The sequence below is a fragment of the Palaemon carinicauda genome, chromosome 1, assembly GCF_036898095.1.
Source record: "Palaemon carinicauda isolate YSFRI2023 chromosome 1, ASM3689809v2, whole genome shotgun sequence".
NCBI lineage: Eukaryota > Metazoa > Arthropoda > Malacostraca > Decapoda > Palaemonidae > Palaemon > Palaemon carinicauda.
Genome location: NC_090725.1, coordinates 243,277,860 through 243,299,258, shown reverse-complemented (window position 1 = coordinate 243,299,258; position 21,399 = coordinate 243,277,860).

Below are 21,399 nucleotides of genomic sequence, written 5' to 3'. Positions count from 1 at the left end.
AAGTATTTTAACTCATTCATTCTGACTTGTCTCAAGTATTGTTCTTCTGTCTGGTCTTCAGCTACAGAATCTCATCTTAATTTATTGGACAGGAACTTACGATCTATAAAGCGGATTTTGACCGCAGCGTAAAATCCATTTTTGGGTGATATAGCCATGACGTCCTGATGGAGGTTCCTTCAGTAGCTTCCCAAGGGTATATATGACTACAGTGATATTCCCAAAGAATCAAACCAAAGGTTTCACAGAATTCTAACTTCTGGTACGAGTACCCTTAAGATTTACTGTCAAGGATATCGTATATAATCAGGGGACGTATTCTTGACACGCCACATGGCAATCTGCACCCCGAATAGCCTTTATGCTTCGAGGGGGATACGTGGCAGAATTAGAAGGATAGCCGCATCAGAGGTTACCCTAGTTCCCCTACTACTATTGAGTATCACAACCACGCCAATTCCCTCTGGCGGTTATTCCTTGTAGCGTTGAGCATGGTGCTACAGATACAGTAGTTTGGGAGGGAAACTGTGAAGATCTTTTCTTTAGAAAAGAAGGGCGGGTCCATCAGGACGTCATGGCCATCTCACCCAAAAATAGATTTTTCGCTTCGCTCAAAATCCGTTTTTGGGGCTCAAGCCATGACGTCCTGATGGAAGCATACCAGAGAATTAATGTATCCGTGGATTTTCATCAGTGCCTTAACCTTGGGACAATATTTCTACGGCCAAAAGGGCCAATTGAGACAAATTACGTTACCGTTATCTGTCATTATCACTAAGCATAACAATGTTAGTGCTTCCTGCCCCCTGCAGGGAAGAGTCATTTTAGACGGTAGAAAAGGGGCCTCAAGGTAGCATATACTGTATGAACAAACATAAGTATACACTGAGAATACAAACGGTCTCAAGGTCTGTATATATTGCCGAACCAATATCAGTGTCCCTATCCGTTGTTTGTAAGCATACAATGATATGAGAAATACTTACACGAGTAAATCAAGGAACTCTGGCATCTTAAACATGCAACTGTCGGGCGAATTAGGACACAACTGCATTTTAATAGACATTTATTTCTAATAAATGACTAAATGCTAAATGAATATAGCATGATAAGAAAATTATACAAGAGACATATACAGAAATTAATGTTCCCTTTTTTGAAAGGGGAAGAAATGATGAGTGCCATTCTCAGACTGAAGAAAAGCTCTTTTAATAAGACTTCTCTTTATAATTTCTGTACATGATATAGTCCATCAACACTGTGTACTATGTACACACGGCACTAGTGTTATCTGTATAATTTCACACCTGAGATTCTGAACAGATTTGGTGTTACCTTGGCAACACTTATTCAAAGGGAAGTCACACAAAAAATGCTGACCCTTTCTCCTTTTAATTGATAGTCCCAATCAATTGACAGTTCATCGCAGAGCTAGACGACAGGGTCCAAAGTACCACCTGCTGCCACCACATAATGCTTCAATTCATAGACTTGCTTAGCATAGTGTCTGTAAGACACTCTGGACAACCTCCGTCCAGTAAATGAGCGAAGACGCTCAAAGTCCACATACTGAAAAGTTCAGTGATGAAGCAATTTTTCTCGGATCACTATCTGCAGGAGTACTGTCAGGATCCGCTCCGCGAATAAGGTAGGCAAGCTTCGCCCTCAGTTGTAGGGATAGTTTGATCCAGAGGTTTCTCCTGTAAAGAGCTGTTTCTCCTGAAGTCTGAAGTTCTACGAAGATAGACCTTAGGCAGACTAGCAGACATAGAGAGACATCTTCCTTCAGTGGGCAGATTCTCCAGGAACCCCGCCTCTTAGTGGGTAGCTCGTCCTTAGCGAGAAAGGTTGGATCAGGAAAGAGATTCAGTTCTCCCACTTCTGTGAACTGAATGTGGTCCTCATCTCCAGATAGGGCCACTATTTCACTAACTCTAGCCCCGGAGGCTATAGCGAACAGAAAAATAACCTTTTGGGTTAGATCCTTGAGGGAACAATCTTCATTTTTCACAGGTGAGGCATAATGTAGGACCTTGTCCAAAGACCATGAGATGGGCTTTGGTGGTGCTGCAGGCCTAAGCCTGCACATGTCTTCGAAATCTTATTAAAGATTTCATTCGTCAGATCCACTTAAAGGGCATATAGAAGAGGTCTAGTCAAGGCTGACTTGCACGTAGATATTGGTCCATGGATCCAAAGATCCAACCAAGCGACCTCTCTCGCAAAGCCGGCCATACTCTTGGTGCTTACTCAAGGATTCATATGAGGACAGGACCGAGGAACCAATCTTCTCACAGTATCCAAGGATGCACTGCCTCCTCTCTCAAAGGCCATCGTGCTGTTGGCCGCCAGACCTTGATTATAAAGGTGGACAGAGAAGGACAGGCAGAAGATCATGAGATTCCTTTCGGTCCTTTTGCTTTTACAAAGCAACTTACTTTTCCCAAGAAGACTTATATTGTCTTCTAGTTGACTAGACTTGTATTCTTCTAGGAATTCTATATTACCTTCTGAGATCCCAAGTCTTTTCCTAACCGTTAGGGCAAGAAATTCATAAGATGAAGGGATCAGGTGCTCTGTGATAAATCGAAGGCAGAAAACTTCTGAACCTCCTGGATAATCCGAGGTGCAGAACAAAGACAAGCCTCAGCCTCAGTTCCTTCATTACACGAAACAGGGTGCTCTTGGGCTACTTGGGAGCCAACAGAGCAACTCTTCCCTGGAAGGGTCTCAGCATGTGGAGGGCCTTCCGCAGGAGAGTGGATGGGCTGAACAGGAATTCCTAAGTCCATCCCTTCTACTCTAGAGACATGATGTCTGTTATCTCCACTAGAGGATCCTCGTATGGGGCTATATATCGAGGTAGTATCTTAATGACGCTCGTGATGAAGAGATCGATTTGCAGCTCGGGGACTTGTTCCCATCTGGGAGAGAATAGGTCTGCGTCAGCGGACCATTCCAACTCTATTGGCTTGAGCCCGAGAAGAGCATCCGCTGTCACCTTGCGGATCATTTATACATGAGCTGCTGATAGGTGCCATTCCCTTAGGGAAGGGATGGCTAACATTACCTAATTAAATGAGACATCCCTTATCCTCAACAGTTTTGACGCCTCATTATCGCTTCGATACCCCAGATCAGCCTGAGGAGGTCTGATCTGCGTGGAGAGTGTTTCCCCACCCATTACAGGGCTAACATGGCCTATGGGCTTTTGGCCTTTGGTCATTGTAGGGTAAGTGAAGAAGGAACGACCATAATTGGCCCTTTTAGATCTCTTCGGGCGTTTGATGCGTATCTTCTCCAGCCTCTAAACGCATCTTACAGCTGTCCTCGTAGCACTGGGTCTGTCATTATCATGAACTGGAGAGAGTTCAAAACTCCTCCCTGTTAGCGTCTTGGAATCCTGACTGATTACCATAGTCTCTTGCCGACCTTGCGATCTCCTTTTACATCCCCAAGGGAAAGGAGAGTTGGGGTGACCACAGGTTTCAATGGTTTTTTAAAAACATTGAAGCCCTTGAGCTGGAGAGAATCGAGACTTCTTGAAGCTATATTGCATCCCTGATGTTCCGGGTACCGGATCATATACATGGATGCTCATAGATCAGCCGTTTCGGGTGCTGCCCACCCCAGCCTGTCGTCCAGGTCCTTTGTTGCCTGAACTCTTTCTAGGCTTGGTTTTGCTTGACTGTGTGTGCCAATTCCGTGAAGGTCCTAGGACTGAATCTAGTCCAACGAGAATCTTGTCTAGGATATATGTTATCTCCTGTAACTTGGACCCTAGGTAGGAGGGGAGGGGGTGACGGGCTGGAAGTTGCCAATAGACATCTTTCAGGTTTGACCAGACTGCGAAAGCCCCTTATTGAATAAGGTCCTTATGTTCAGAAGGATTAACATTCTGAACTTCTGTTTTATTGGAACTTGTTGAGTGGCAACAAGTCCAGAATGACTCAGAGTTTTCTTGAGTCCTTCACATGAACACCAAACAGCCTTCCCTGGAAATCGATGGACTCTACTTTCCTTACCGTTAGTATGCTCTAGAGCTCTAAGGTATACTCTTCCAGGAGGGTTTTGGAATGTAGGAAGAGTTGAGGAAAGGATGGTGGAGGTATGTCTATTTCCATCCTAGTCCCATCTTGATTAGGCCTTGGACCCAAGGATCAAAGGTCCAGCGATCCAAAAAGAACCTCCCCCTACCAGAAAAGTGTGTTTGCTTCACATGATCAGAAGGTGTAAATATCTGACCGTTTGCCTGTGGTACAACGGTCATTGTGACTGTGGGATGCTGTTGAACATCCCAAGGAGAACTAGGAAACTTTTCCATCTTCCTTTTTGGTCATACCTGACCGTTTTCCTGTGGTACAACGGTCATAGGAAAACTAATAAACTTTTCCGCCTTCCTTTTAGGTCGAGACCCACCACTGTAGAGGACTTTCCATTGAAAGGATGCACCACTATTGGAGAAGCCCTTGTTCTCCGTGGTGGCCTCCCTAATAGTCTTTCCAACTATCTCGTTTGGAAAGAGGTCTCTATCCCAAACATTGTAAGATATCAGCTTCCCAGTGTCGTGTTTCACTGTAATAGAAGATTCCTTTCTATTGTATAAAGCTTAGGATAAGTACGCTGGAAAAAAATAGGAGAGACACATACGTGTGAATCCCTCCAGCCAACTGCTGCGACCTTCCTAACTATTGATTCTAGGGCATCCTCTTTAAGGGGGCCCAATGGAAGATTCTAGCCCATAGGGATAGAGTAGCGTAAACAGCGCCTACATCCAGGGAATTAATAATGAAAATCAAAGAGACTGATGAAGAGACAGCGTAAGAAAGGGGGGGAGTGAGTCCCCAATTCAGGTAGGTCTCAGCAAGAGATTGTGCTTAGAAGCACAGAGTATTGGAAAACTATTCTATTGTATGGATATGTACCAAAGATTTCTGTCTATGATATGATTCTATACTACAGATGTACAGGCTATTGTATACACCTATACAACCGGCATACTGCCGTTAAGGCTAGTACTTGGGGATAAGTCAACTGGCACAGTAATTCAGTACCGATATGGCTAGCAGTTCTCCGGCATGTCAGTGATTCGTCGGTCGTCAGCGGGTTGCCGACAGAAGGCACACCATCCTAGCCAACATTCAATGTGCCTGGGTAGTGGTGAAAACTTTACGCATAGCCAGCAGCCCGCTGAATCGTCGGCGACCCCTCGGGCTGTCGGCAGTCTGCTGGTTGTCGGCGGGCTGCCGACTGAAAGCACACCAACCCAGCCATTGACTGGGTGATGACCAAGGGCATACACTGCCGGCTCTCGGCGGCAGAGTCAGATGTGACAGTGAATCAATGACTGCCGTCGTTGTTATCACTACGAGCCAGTGAAAGGATCACCAATTTGCCAGTTACCACAATGAATATGTGAAATCTTCGGCCCAATTCCCGTAGAGTTTCCGTGTTTTCGCAAGTTCGTAATTGAACTGTGCCTTTTTGTTTCAGACAACACCTGAAACCAAACCAAACAACCGTAGTTCGACAGCTTGAGACTGCCATCGTGTTTGCATTGACAGTGAGGGGGTGGTACCCCCATCCCCACCTCCTCCCCTCGAACTGGAGTGGAGAAAGGAGTGATAAGGGACAGGATGTCGCACATTTAGGAAGCTGTAATATTGGTAGGTATGGTTTCGGAGAGATTTTAGAAACCTCACTCCCAATTGCGTAAGTTTTTACGAGCTGTATCCCTAGATTCTATTAACTTGGGATTTTCGAGACCTTCGGACAATAAGGTCCAACCTACTTACAGGCCGGAGGGTCTCAGAAGGGGTTGGGGATTCGGAAATAATATTGCGGGGGGCATGAAACCTGCATGTATTATGTCCGTGAAAATACTCACTCTTACTCCTACAGAAGACTGCGACGCATCATCTGGTGTTCCTCCTGTAAGGAAAGGAGAACAGAAATGAGTATTCAATTGATTATCACACTGATAAATATTTGCAAAAGTCATCTTTTGACAAAATAGCTTAGGACATGAAGCTGTAAAGGGATAGTGGGAGACACATACCTGTGTATCCCCTGCAAGCAAATGCTGTTACCTCCCCTCAGTATTAAATAAAAGGAGATTCCTCCAACTGGGGAATTCCAGCTAAAAAGGGGGTCGAACACCTAGGTGTAGAGAAGTGTACAAGGCACTGCCCCCCCCCCCCCCCCCTATACTTAACACTATGAGGTAAGGAGGACTGATTTCTCAATCAGAGTATCGAAGGAATACCATTATTTCGATATAGGAGCGGTACCAGCAGAAGCTCGCACAAGGGTACCCAAGATATGTAGAAATAACTACTGTATAATCATACTATAGTTTTCTATTTTCAGTATATACTATACTGCAAATTACTGGCTACTGTATAATTATATCTAATGTAGTTCAGCCAGTGTGCTGCTCCATCTGGCAGCCAACTGGATTAGGAAATAAAAGACATATATTTGTTTATCCCACCCAATCTATTTGCTGTGGTCTCACTTACAATATTAAATCAGGGAGTTTTCTGATCAGGGAGACTCGGGGATAAGGGCTCTACCCTTTAAGGGTTAGAGGTGTCACACCACCAGCCCTTTATGAAATTTAATATTGTAAGGTAAATGGAAACAGATTTCAAATCAGAATATTGAAGAAATTTTATTCTATCAATATAAGATTGGGCTCAGCAAATACCTGGACAGGGATACCCGAGATATATTGGAAAAAACTACTAGTATAATATACATTAGTTTTCCATCTTCCGTATATGCTATACTGCAAATATACTGACTACCTATATAGACATATACTGTAGTTCAGACGGCATGTTGCCGGATTAGCTAGTTCTTGCCAGAACATCTAGCATGCTAGCTAAGAGAGAGTGAAGGCTACCTATAACTGTGTATGTATACATTAATTAAGGATGTAAAAGTCTAATTTTACTGCCTTTCTCCTTAAAGAAGGTTCAAATGGAAGGGGAGAATGTAACATTCAGGCTTCTATCCAGCCACAGTACTATTGCCGGCTTACCACTGCAGGCCAGCCTCCGGCAGCACTAGTACAGTCGGCATGCTGCCGACTGAGTCAGTACCTATCTGTGCCAGTCTACTGCCAGCCAGAGCAATACCCCGACAACAGAAGTTGTGGCCAGCAGTCCAAGGGAGAACTGGAGAACCTTGGTGACAGAAGGGACTTCCCACCCACAGCAGTCATGGCCGCCGAAAGCCAACAGCCGTCAGCTGAGGAGAGGGAGTCTGGCCGGCTCCGGTAACCCACCGGCAATGGTAAGGTTGCAGGACGCCGGCTCAGGAAAGACAATGGCTCGGCCATCGTAAAAGAACAGAGGGGGGGGGATAGGGTCTTATACGAGGTATGGAAGGGGCCGGCAATGTTGCCGGACCTACACACCTTGAAGAAACTGTTTCAGTATCGGCACAACCCTAAGCGGCAGGAGAATCTTCTATTCTCCAGCTTAGGAGGTGCTAATACAGTTAAGGGGACGGCAGCCATGCCGTTTCCTCTTAACAAGGGAGAAACAGAGTTCCAGTGCCGCACCATCCTAGGGCACATGAGTATACTACTCTACAGCCTAGGGTCTGCGAGCATAGGACTAGTCTACTAGGCCACAGGGAGAAGGTGGCGGCATCATGCAACCACTTTAGGTGTAGCCTAGGGAGGGCTAGCCTCCTATTCCGGCAGCTCAGCCGGCAGAGGAATGAAATTCAACCTCGCCGACCAACTGCTGACACAAGACTAAATACTCTGAGGTTCTGATCGAATCCCAGTAATTGCCGTCTGCTGTTAAGGGATGAGACAGAAAACCCTAGGCTAGTCATGCCTGAATTCGAAATTCAAGGCCGACGCAATAGGGTTGTAGCCTAGGGCTACTCTCAGAGGGAAGAGAGATTACCCAAAAATCTCTACTCGAGACAAGTAACGCCTATAACAATTCCAGGAGATATCAATCTCCGATGAATGATAACCGATACACAAGGGTAACCGGGGAAATGTCAAAAATATATGTTGTCTAGGCTAGGTTACCTAGGCAAGGCGAGATCTCGGTTACCTAAAATCACCGAAACTCTGACATATACGATCGACACAGAAAAAGGAAAATTATGCATATAAATATCTTTACAAGTATAAAATACCTAAATAGCTTTCATAATGATAATTAATGCTATTTAAACCGGGAATGTCGTTCTGCTAACTAAATAACACATGCCCAATGAACGACAGCGCCCATGGCAACACCGGTAACCGGAGTAGACCCAATCACAATAAATACACTAATTTCTAGATGGATGAAAAAAGCTGTAGAAAGCATAAAGATCCTTAGAAATCGATCGAAAATGTCAGATCAACAGGGAACACTACCGTAGCGAGGCGCTACAAATTAAGGAATGACCACCAGAGGGAATTGGCGCCGTTGTGATACTCGATAATAGTAGGGGAACTAGGGTAACCTCTGATGCGGCTACCCTTCTAATTCTGCCACGTATCCCCCCTCGAAGGGTAAAGGCTACTCGGGGTGCAGATTGCCATGTGGCGTGTCAAGAATACGTCCCCTGATTATATACGATATCCTTGAGAGTAAAAAATCTTAAGGGTACTCGCGCCAAAGTTAGAATTCTGTAAAACCTTTGGTTTGATTCTCTGGGAATATCACTGTACAGTAGTCATATATACCCTTGGGAAGCTAATAAAGGAACCTTCCATCAGGACGTCATGGCTTGAGCCCAAAAAATTTCTCATTACTGATCTATATATTAATCTCTAGAAATGTCGTTCAGTCAGTTAATTGCGCATGTTATATAAGGATTTTCATAATTCAGACCATCCTTAGTATAAGATCTTCCCGCACAATATCATCCTGTTCGCAATACTAGGTATGCAATTTATTCTAATAGTTAGACCAGCTCTATCATGATGCGCAATACTACACAGTATTCTAGAAGTTTTATTCTACCTGTGACAAGGATGTGGAATGATCTTACTAATCAGGTAGTTAAATCGGTGGAACTTCAAAAGTTCAAAGTTGTACCGAATCTTTTATGTTGAAGAGGCTAACATCAGTTTCTTTTTTTAGTTTACTTATAAAAGATCTATTTAGATGTTGTTACTGTTCTTATAATATGTTATTCTAATTGTTCATTAGTTTTCTTGTCGTTTACTTATTTCCTATTCTTACTTGCTATTTTCCCTGTTGGAGCCCTTGGGCGTTTTAGAATCCTGCTTTTCCAACTAGGGTTGTAGCTTCGCTAATAATAATAATAATAATAATAATAATAATAATAATAATAATAATAATAATAATAATAATAATAATAACAACAACAGCAGGATGCTACAAGCCCCAGGGCTCCAACAGGGAAAATAACCAAGTAAGAATAGGAAATAAGGAAAATACACTACATGAGAAGTAGTGAATAATTAATATAAAATATTTTAAGATCAGTAATAACGTTAAAATAGATCTGTCATATATAAACTAGGGTGAGAGTTATGTTAGCCACTTCAACATAAAAAAACTTCGCTACCAGTTTGAACTTCTGAAGTTCCACCGATTCAGCTACCTGATCAGGAAGATTATTCAACAATCAGAAAATACTTGGAATAAAACTTCTAGAATACTGTGCAGTATTAAGCCTTATGATGGAGAAAGCATGACTTAGATTTAATTGCATATCTGCGAATACGTACAGGAAGGTACTGGCTGGGTAGGCGTGAATAAATCTTATGCAACATGCACAAAGAACTAACTGAACGACGGTACCAAGGAATAATATCTACAGTAGATCAGGGATAAGAAATTTGGTAGACCGTAAGTTCTTGTCCAACAAATTAAGATGAGATTTATTAGCTGGAGATCAGACAGAACAATATTCGATACAAGGGAGAATGAAAGACTTAAAATACTTCTTCAATATAGATTGATCACCGAAAATCTTTAAATACTTTTCCAATGAGATTTTTTTTCTTCTTTTTTTTGGCAGTTGAACATGCGACCGACAGAATGTGTTTCTCAAAAGTATATTTGCTCACACCCTCATTCAGAGGCAAAGTACAAAGCTCTTAAACCATGGCTATCAATAGGAGAAGCAGAATTTAACCACTCCCTATGGTGAATATCAAAATCACCATCAAAACAAAAGAGGCAATTCTATTATCTTCTTGAATTTTAGCCATAATAGTAAAAAGACTATCGAAGATAGAACCATCTATGTCTGGACTCTGGTAGATCAAACACAAAATAGGATTGTAACTTGTCTAGTATATATATATATATATATATATATATATATATATATATATATATATATATATATATATATATATATATATATATACTGCATATATATATATATATATATATATATATATATATATATGTATATATATATATATGTATATATATATATATATATATATATATATATATATATATATATATGTATATATATATATATATATATATATACAGTGTATAATATATATATATATATATATATATAGTGTATATCTCTCTCTCTCTCTCTCTCTCTCTCTCTCTCTCTCTCTCTCTCTCTCTCTCTCTATATATATATATATATATATATATATATATATATATATATATATATATATATATATATATATATATATCCTTTATGTATTTAAAAAGGGATCTTAATTTTTTCATCTTTATATGTTATAAGCTATCATAGTTTGCATACAGTTTAATTGTAAAACTATTATTAGTTATCACTTGGAGATATAAATACGTCTCTTCTCTCCTCTCTCTCTCTCTCTCTCTCTCTCTCTCTCTCTCTCTGTCCAATAGTAGGCTGGGCTTAAAACACGACATACGATTTCGCCAGCTGATCTCTAGTTTTGGCCATCATAACGTATATTATATAGTTGGGTCATTTTCATTAGTTCTGTGACCACTGAGAGCGGAGGTACTTTTCTCATTGGATTTGACTTTTTGGAGGGATAAAAACGAAATTTAGCCCCCATGTTCGTGTCAAAAGTGTGGGCATAACTTTTGAGAGCCATGAATTCAAAATGGCCGCCGTCACCAGTTCAAAAAATTAACTTTATCCTGGTTTATCTTAGTGCTGTACAAAATATGTTTTAGAGCGTTTTTTTGGCATGGGGAATTCATTTCTGATGTTATTTTATTGATTTGACCTGTTTTTCATATTCAAATTCACCCCGCTAAGAGAGTTTTCTTTTGTTTCAGGTCAATATGTGTGGTTCTACTTCCTTACTTCCATACTATTAAAAGAGGATTAAGACTGAATTAGTGTAATACTCAAGACATTTCATATAGATATTGTCAGCAAGATGTCATATGAATGTGTACTGAAATGTGGAAAGACTTGTAAGTCCTTGGATACCATCGGCCAAGGAAAGTGGGAGTCTCTAGAGTCAAAGTCTAAAAGATGGTCAGGACTTGATAGGTATGGTGATATTTACAGCACCACTTCATGGGCCTGTAAATTATTACACACATCAATGATGCCACATATCAATCTCATCTTCAGACAAGGTTGAAAAATCTTGATTACGCAAACAGAACGAAAGTGACATTGTTCCAAGTACAAGTCAAACATCAAGTTCTGAAATGCCAGCTCTGTGTGATGATGAGACAGAGGGGCTATTGCCTGCTAAGTGCCTGCGTTCTTCTGTGGGTAGATCACTCATCAAGAAAACAAAATGTGTATGGTGTCTGAAGGGTAAGGACACGAAGCATCCAAACGGAGCAAAGGGCAAGATGTTCAGAATCAACACACACTCGGCATGGCTCTCCTTCAAACGCCACACAGTTTTGATAGAAGATGAAGAGTTGGAGGATCGTCTCTCACGATTTGTCGAGTCCACATCAGCGCTGTCAGACCCTTCTGCAACAGACATTATGTATCACCATAACTGCTGGAAAAAGTATGTAAGTCACCTGAAGTTTGAACAAAGCAAAGGAATGCAAGTTCAGAATGTGTCCATGTCAGAGGTGAACAATTTGTTCTTTAGACACGTGGATACCGTCATCTTTGCTGAGCGTGAGATCCGTTCATTGCAGTCTCTTTTAGCAGACTACAAACGTATTGTCAGTGACTATGGTTATCCAGTGGGCGAAGTCAAGTCGTCCTACATCAAACGTCTGCTCCTAAATGAGTATCAGGACAAAATTGGTTTCCAAGAAGGAAATGCAAAGAACAAGAGTCCATGGGTGTATGACAGTGCAGGAGGGGGTGACTATATTGAGGCTGCTATATTGTCCCATGGCATCACTGATGAGCAGCTCATTCAAAACCTAGCACCCCGCCTGTCAAAGAAGATCAAAGACACATCTACTGTCCCATGGCCACATATGACACTGCGGGAGGAGGGGACTATACTGAGGCTGCTATGTTGTCCTTTGGCATCACTGATGAGGAGCTCATTCAAAACCACATCTACTGTCCCATGGTCACCTCACATTGACCATCTCGAAGAAGCTGAAGAGGTATGTGAGCAACTACTGCAGTTGTTGACTTTGTTAAAACAACCTACAAGAAAAAGCGTTGATCTCAGTCCTGCCACACTCAGCCTGGCCTCCATAATCACCTACCACATCACTGGACAGTGCACCTCGACTGCAGTTAACCTTGGCCTCACTGTTCATGGTATGACAAGGAGTAAAGACCTGGTGGACACACTTCACAAGTGGTGTCTGCATCAGCTACTCAGCTGCAATTCTCTTCTATGACCACTGGGCACTTAAGGATGTTGAGGTCTCACGCACCTGCCCACCAGAGATCGCAGATAGCAAGCCGACCGTTGTCATTATTGACAACGACGACTTTAAGTTGGATACTATGACAGGCAGTGCAGCAGGCACTCACAGAACTAATGTCACGTTCATGCAGCCAGAAAGCTATGAAAGGAAACCAGATGAAGTGCCTTTTGCCAGGCTTGCCAAGAAGCAGATTTCTGAACAGCTGACAAGAAAATGTGGAGAGATCACACATGTTCAACAATACAGATGGCCCCCTGGCAGTACCAGTGAGCCACCAATTCGTGCCTGGGTAAACCCACCACTGAATGGCACAGCTCCGCAATGTGCTCATTCACACATGCATTGTCTCGCACCAACAATGATGGTACAAGACCCCTACCACATGAGCAACGGGTTCCAGCATACAGTGGTGCCAAATCTTGCTGCTGTCTACCATCCAACAGGAGCAAGGCCTACTTTCACACCACCTATGATGAACCCCAAAGCAAATCAGAAATACATGATATCATGACAAAGCTAGTGGAAACAATGCGCAAGAAGAAAATCCCATTCTTCTTTCTTGTTGGAGATCTGCCCACCTACAAGACAATTGTTCAACTCAAGGCAGAGAATCTAGAATTGTTTAAGAATATCACCCCAATCATTGGTGTTTTCCACAAATAGCTGTCGTAAATGCATGCTATATATAAGAGATTCAAGGGGTCTGGGATAGCAGACACTCTGGTATCAGCAGGAGTGGTGATGGATGGATCTGTGGACCATGCACTACAAGGCAAACATTACAGGCGTGGTGTGCGCTGCATCATGGCTTGGAGAGAGGCTCTTATCCACCTTCGGCTAAGAGACATTCTTGAGCATGAGGAACTGTCAGAAAATGTGAGAGAGAAGCTGGACATTCTGCATAATGCACTCACCGAAACACAAGAGGCACTTCACGAAGCTCACTCTGACCTTGAAAATGACGATGACATGAAGACTTTGATCAACAGAGTTTATGAGAAACCTGGTACCAACATGGGGGACTTTTGGCTTTCGTTCATAGAAATGTCAGACCCTCTTGTACAGAATCTTCATGCGTGCCATGCCAGAAATGGACAGGAGTACATATCCTCAACATATAACATGTTGCCTGGACTGATGGCATACAACAACCATGATTATGGAAGGTGGCTGCCAGATTACTGGGCAATGTTGTCTTCTTTGTCAAATGAGCAAATGGAATTCTTTAACAATCACCTTGCCTAGTCTATGACAGGTCTACTCTACTCCTGTCAACCATTTGACCTCTGGATCGAAACAACCATGAATCTGAACTCTAAGTTGAAACGAGGATGGCTTTGCCTTTTGCAAAACGAGAAGCAACTGTTCTCTACAATAAGGTATGTAAACAATGTGGCCAGAGTGAAGGCTGCAGTGAAGCAGAATGTCAAATGTGAGCGTCACAACAGGAAACATGTTGAGTGTCAATCAGCGAGGATGAAGAAGGATGAGCAAGCAGTTCAGGATCTATAGCACTGCATGAAAGAATTTAGCTCTGAATTATTTGATAACTCATCACCTTCACTGAGGTCACTGTAGTCTGCTCTTGTTGCTTCTCCACAGCTAGTACAAGACTTCAACACTGCTTTTCAAGATGGCCAAGATCAAGTTGAAACTATCCTGAACGAGCGAGTATTCACGAAGAAACAGCATCTCACTGCAACCATCCACAAGAATAAAAGGCAAAGCTTTACCAGTGAACAGATTTGTGTGTATTTGTTTACAAGAGCACGCTCTGCATTTACTCCAAAATTATGCATTCCTGTAGCTCTCCTCTTTTTTACAGTAATTAAGAGGTTCTTTAAATGCTGGGAAAGCAAAAAAAAAAAAAAAAAATAGCAAATGTTGCGGGAAGGGGGAGGGGGAGGGGTTGGTGGAGGAGGTACTAAGCGACCTGGAACCGACATCATCAACAGAGTCAATCAAAGAGAAGTTCGTGACGTCAACGGACATTTGATATATGTATGTACTAAATTAAAAAATGGATCAGTTACTCAAAAGTGTCACTATTTGTGAATTGTATATTTTATTTGGTAATACTTGACAATAAATCTTATCTTTTTCTTTTTAAAGAAACTTTTTACTAACAAGAATGACTATTTTTGCAGCGTATGACTGTTTTCATTGGCGGGAAATTGGCAGGCATCCTTAGGCAGTGGTCAATAGATGACGTTAGTGTAGCAAAACGTCGTCTGGGAAAACTAGTCATTCTCGAAATAGTTTTTAAAAAAAAAAACACTTTAATATGATTTATATCAAATATTTACCTAATATAAAATATACATTTCACAAATAGTGACACTTTTGAGTAATTACTCCATTTTTAATTCAGTATATATTTTGAATATATACCAAATGTACGCTGATGTCACGAACTTCTCTTTAGTTGCCTATGTTGACGATGTCTGTTCCCGGTCGCTTAGTACCTCCTCCACCAACCCCTCCCCGTTCCCCCTCCTGCAACATATCTTGCTATTTTTTGCTTTCCAAGCATTTAAAGAACCTCCTAATTATTGTACAAGAAGAGGAGAGCTACAGGACTGCATAATTTTGGAGTAAATAGAGAACATGCTCTTGTAGCCAAATACCGATTTTTGCACCAGCAGGTACGCCCATGAAAGTGGCTCAGATGGAGAGGTCGGGTCTGGCGGTCCTGGTGGACCTTGCAGGAGGATCAGGCATGCTCCCACTTGAGTCAGCCCTTGAGGGGAGAGTGACTGAGGAGTGCTTGTCTCTGTACAATGCAGACGGGTCAATTCGGAAAACAATGAAGAGCAAGCTCTTAGATCAGTTTAACCTTGACCCACTTGTTCAAGAACCAGAAAACTACATCAGCATTGTCGACATGGGTATGATCTGGCGGCTAGCCACTCCCACACCCAAGGACCGTGAGGCAGACGCGAGAGGGCTCAAAGTACTGCTGGAAGGACTATCTAGAAAAGATCTGCAAGATCATTTTCTCAGGCCATGCCAATGCAAGTCCTTACATCATTCTTATCAACGACAAGTATGATCTTTGTTTCAGCATCAAGGATGATGAGCAAGATCGAAGAGCAGCAAAACATGCACATATTCCAAACGTTTTTCCAAAGCCCACAGACACATTCCCAGGAGCTGCTGAATTTAACCAACTGATGGTCAGATCAGGGAACAAGATCAGACTGCAAAAGCTCCTCAGGGAACAGCTGAAAGCACAAGCTTCTATGAAATGTTGTGGAATAATTTACTGTGAGGGAGAAAGAGCAACCAATGTGAGCACTGGTATGGCAAACAAAGTCTTTATTTTCAGACATCCAGAGGCTGACACAATGATGTTCTCTGCTTATGCCAAGCTCAGGACGGGGAATTTTTATGGGGCCGTTGTACTTGACAGTGAAGATACAGATGTGTACGTTCAAGCAGCATATCTCTCACAGCAGCTCCCTGGTGATCTACTTATCAAACACAAGCATGTCTTTATCAACTGCCATGACATGCTACCAGAAAAAGTCTCACAGATCATCATCCTTCTCCATGTGATCACTGGCAGTGATCATACATAAGGGTTCTATGGCCATGGAAAGAAGGTGATGGAGACAGTGATCTCTGATCCTGAGGCGAGAAAGCTCCTGGGACGAATTGGTGAAAGCATCGACTTGGAGGATAGTTTCAGAGCTGATATGAAGACCTTTGTACTGTCCTGTATCTATGGTGAAAGTGCAGATGCTACTTGCGGGCAAGTAAGGGCTTCCAAGTGGCAAAAAATGAAGAAGAAGAGTACAATCCGCCTCCCACAAGATGACGACTCCTTGAATCCTATGTTGAAACGACAAACTATATCACATATTACCAACTACACTACGTTTGACCATCCATCCCCTATTGGTCATGACTGGGAACCAGTGCGGTACACACAACCCCCTTTGCCCCAACAGCTCATGTTTCCTGACTCCTCAGAGGAAAGTGAATCTGACAGTGAGATGAGTGAGTCTGGGGATTCAACAGATTCAGAAGTATAAAAGTCCCATGATTAACATAGAACAATTGATTCAGTGGTGTACATTTGCTAATCAATATCAATTTATTGTTTGACATTTCCTTGTGTTTCAACGTGTTTCAACCATTAACCTTGGTTTTGTTGTAAAGTGATATTTGGGTCTTTACTTTTACTTCTATCATTAATAAAATAATTCATCACAAAAAAAAAACTTTCATTAAACCTACTATAAAAGGTCTGAAATAACCTAGCAAAATTGAACGTTTGGTCCTCAAAATCGGCGGTCATAGTGAATTTGAATATGAAAAGCAGGTCAAATCAATAAAATAACACCAGAAATGAATTTCCCTTGCCAAAAAACCTTATAAAACAATTTGAACAGCACTCTAAGCCAAACCAGGAAAAAGTTAACTTTTTGAACTGACGAAGGAGGCCATTTTGAATTCAGGGCTCTCAAAAGTTATGCCCACACTTTTGACAGGGTATGGGGGGCTAAATTTCTTTCTTATCCCTCCAAAAAGTCAAATCTAATGAGAAAAGTACCTCCGGTCTCAGTGGTCACGGAACTTATGAAAATGACCCAACTAATATACAGAAAGAAGTCTAAAATAATTCAGGTTTTCGATATTACCTAAGCTTCATGTAATAATTTTTGTACTTTTCTATGACCAATTCAAGATGTATTTTAACAACATATAATTAACAGAGCATCGTTGATATAATTTCCTAACTTATTCAGTATTATTTCCCGATTTCGGACTCTAAATTTCTGGCTCAGACTCGCATAGGTTTGCGAGTTTTGGTCAAATTTAGCGTTTTTGTGTTTCAAAAAATTCGCGAATAGCAAACATGGGGATACTTGTACACATGCTATGAAGCAGAATAAAGATTATACACAATAAAAAACAAAAATACAGTAAATATTAGGAAAAGAAAAAAATTATATATATATATATATATATATATATATATATATATATATATATATATATATACACACATATATATACACACACACACACACACACACATATATATATATATATATATATATATATATATATATATATATATATATATATTCTGAAGAGATGCTGTCTTCAATTACCGGACGCCACTAAAATACTATCTATTGATATAATGCATTAACGGATCCAGGGGGTCCGCACCCCCTTTCTTTAAAGAAAAAAGTTCAACTGTTAAACTTGTGGTTTTCGTGAAAAAAAGTTCAACTGTTAAACTTGTGGTTTTTGTGAAAAAAAAAGTTCAACTGTTAAACTTGGAGTTTTCAAGAAAAAAGTTTGACTCGGCATACGAGTGGCAAAATAATTATTTCATCAGTTATCTATAATTTCAGGATTCATCCTTTATTAGCTCATTTTGCCTTATACAAGTTTTCCTACTACGGTCTTCTAGCTCTAAAGTTAGCAATTTAATTGCAAATATGTAGAGTAGGGTCAATATGAACTCTTATCCCCTTCAATCGACAAGTGGTTCAAATTTATTTACTTCTTTATTGACTCTTATTCGCAGCTGTTTAAAAAAAATATCAATGTCCAAATGTAGTAACTCTGACCTAAAACCTGAAGAAAATATACAAAGATGCTCACAAAAAGAAGCTCCAAATCAAATGATCTTTCAAATATTGATGGAATGATAATGATAGTTACAGAATACATTAATCAAAAAATCAAAGGCATGGAAGGCTATGATAATATGCACCCATCAACTAAGGATATCAAATCTATTGATGCAAATCTTCAGTACCTACCAAATTCAGTACGGGTCTTTCTTCAGATAATTATTAAAAGTTTCATTGAAAAACTACACACAGCAGCCATAGGGTAAGCTATAATGCAGTCGACTTGTCCAAATTAATTTTTGCCACCACTACAAATAGCCCTCATTGTCATTTTGGAACATAAATTGGTCACTACGACTAAGTTGACATGCTCAACAAGTTTGGCTTCTGTTTTTATATGCAAAATCTTGCAAATACAGGAGTGCAACTACTACTTAAGGTGTAGATGTAATCGGTGATGTGGTTGATTCATTTGTACATTATCAAGCAAACAACATTGACCATGCAACCAGAATGCTTGATGGATACGGTGCAGTTCATGTAAAGGGACAATAGCATCATTCACACCCGCAATAACAACACGACAAATACCGAGGGTTAATGTTACTAATGATGATCTGAAAACTATAGGCCATGGAATCACTGTGACACAGGACCCCAGGGCTTCCAGGGAAAGATAATTAACAAGTAGAACAAATTAACCTGAGGTTTACAGAATGGAAAGCCTGACATTATGTGGTGTGTGTTATTCCACTTCCCTAAACACACTCCTCTGTGGGCTGGATCCTTGCAAATGCTCCACTCACATCTTCCTCATCATAGAAAAAGCTCTAACATTTTCTCCCAATAATGTCCTATGTCTGTGTCATATCCTTATCTCGTCAATCTATACATCTATTACGTACACAACCATTTTACAAAGGCACTGGTTGTATTTGACGAATATGAAAGTGGTCCATCGAACAAGAATGAAGCTCATCAGAGAAGAGTTGGAAAAGAAATGAGTGCAGATGTGGTAGTTGGGCTTGAGATGCAAATGAAGATGAAAAGTAAATTATTCCTGGCGAGTCAACAAAATAAGCAACGGTTCACCAATCTCTTAGGAGCAGAGATGGAAAAAGATTATACATTGCTCTGCAGATGCCAATTTTAATATTGTGCAGAGAGCTGGTAGTATTGTGTCATCTCAACCAATCGTTGTTGTTGGCGAGGACTACAGATCTCCTTGTTCTGCTTCTTCATCATTATTCCAAAGAAGAACATAAAGAGATATATATGCAAATGATGTCCAAGGTCAGGAGTATTCTGCAGGAAACCTTTGAAACGTACCTTGCACATTCACTTTTGTTTACTCATGTATTAACTGAATGTGATACACCGTCTAGGCCATATGGCATCGGGAAAGTATCAGCTCTTGAAAAGTGGTCATCATTACAAGATTATCGAAAATATTTTGCCAAGTCTCACAAACCATGTTCAGAAATCGATGTAAGTCAACAACCTCTAGCTATCATATATGGATGTATACCAATCAGTGATTTGGACTTTGAATGAGCTGCGAGATTCAGTAAAAAGGTGGCTAAGAGTCCAAGCTACATCCCACATGAATGTCTTTCACCATCTGTGAATGCAGCCCGGTACCACAGTATACGTGTCTACCATCAAGTACAGGTCTGAATTGGAAATAACATGGATGCACCAAATAGAGTTGGGTTGTTAGGGGTACTTAACATGGACATATTCTGAAACCCCAAAGAATGGATTAAGCTCCTGCCCCATCATCTCTCCTGAAAATAATCAAATGCAATTGTTTGGGAAACTGTGACAAAACCCCTTACTCCTGCAAAAAAAAAAAAAAATGCATTTAGCTGTACACTTCTTTGTGGTAATTGCAAAGGACTTACCTGTTCTAATACTGGTAACATTACTGATGCCGATGAAATTTGATAAAATATGATTTTGTACATATTTGTAATACTTTTGCTTTAAATCGTCTTCATTTATCTCAATATCATGTGTATTTTCATAATCTTTGAAAACCAATTGTGAAAAAGTGGAATCCACATTGAATTTTTCTATAAATGATTAATAAGGATTTATAAAATACACATATCAATTGCCTTCCAAATCATATATACGAAAAATAAAAATTTCGATTCATCTAACGAAGAACATCAGCTATTAGTCAAGTTAGATTCCTGTAACAGCTGCGGCGGCCATTTTGGAATTTGCCATTCAGCCACTTTTGCCCAGCAGCAATTCTGTTAATTCTTTTTTTCCTTATTATGGCATATGATAAAGAATTGAAATCCATTGAAAAATTTTATGAAATATTCACTTGTTACCGTAAAAGGTTTATTTACTGGACTAAAAGGGTTCCTGGCTTTTAAGCGGAGCAGCAAATTTCTGGGCCCTATATGTAGGAGAACTGCGTCCGGGATCTAACGATTCCTTTACCATCCCTTAGAGAGATGATGTTTATTGTTTAATCAATATGTATAATGTAACGCATTTCACAACATTAATCATATCCTTGATATTGAATGAAAATTCGAAGGGAGGATTGTGCGCATTCAAGATTTTGTGATTTCGTAATCGTGACCTTTCGATCGAATGAATAATAAACACGTGCCATTTACAGAGAAGTGTTTTATGAAGATGAGATAACATAAAATAAAAGTGTATGTTCTATAAATACATATTTTTTATGTTCGTAGTATATACTTATATAATGAAATTATTTTGTGGAAAGTTCAGGGTTTGACCTTTTCAAGCTTGTCTGTGAAACAGTTTTGGTCGACATTAAATATGATAATTCCTGAATCATAGCAGCAAAACTAGTCGCTCTGCTATGCTTACGTGGTGCTGCTCTGTTTCAGGGAATGGCAGAGTTTCAGCGACCAATTCAACTCAAATTTCACTAAAAACTGATAAACTCTGTGATAAAAATGTGCTACTGATTTTTTAAACATAATAGTTTTCTATGATCCAAGACCATATCTACATACTATATTCCCTGTATAAAA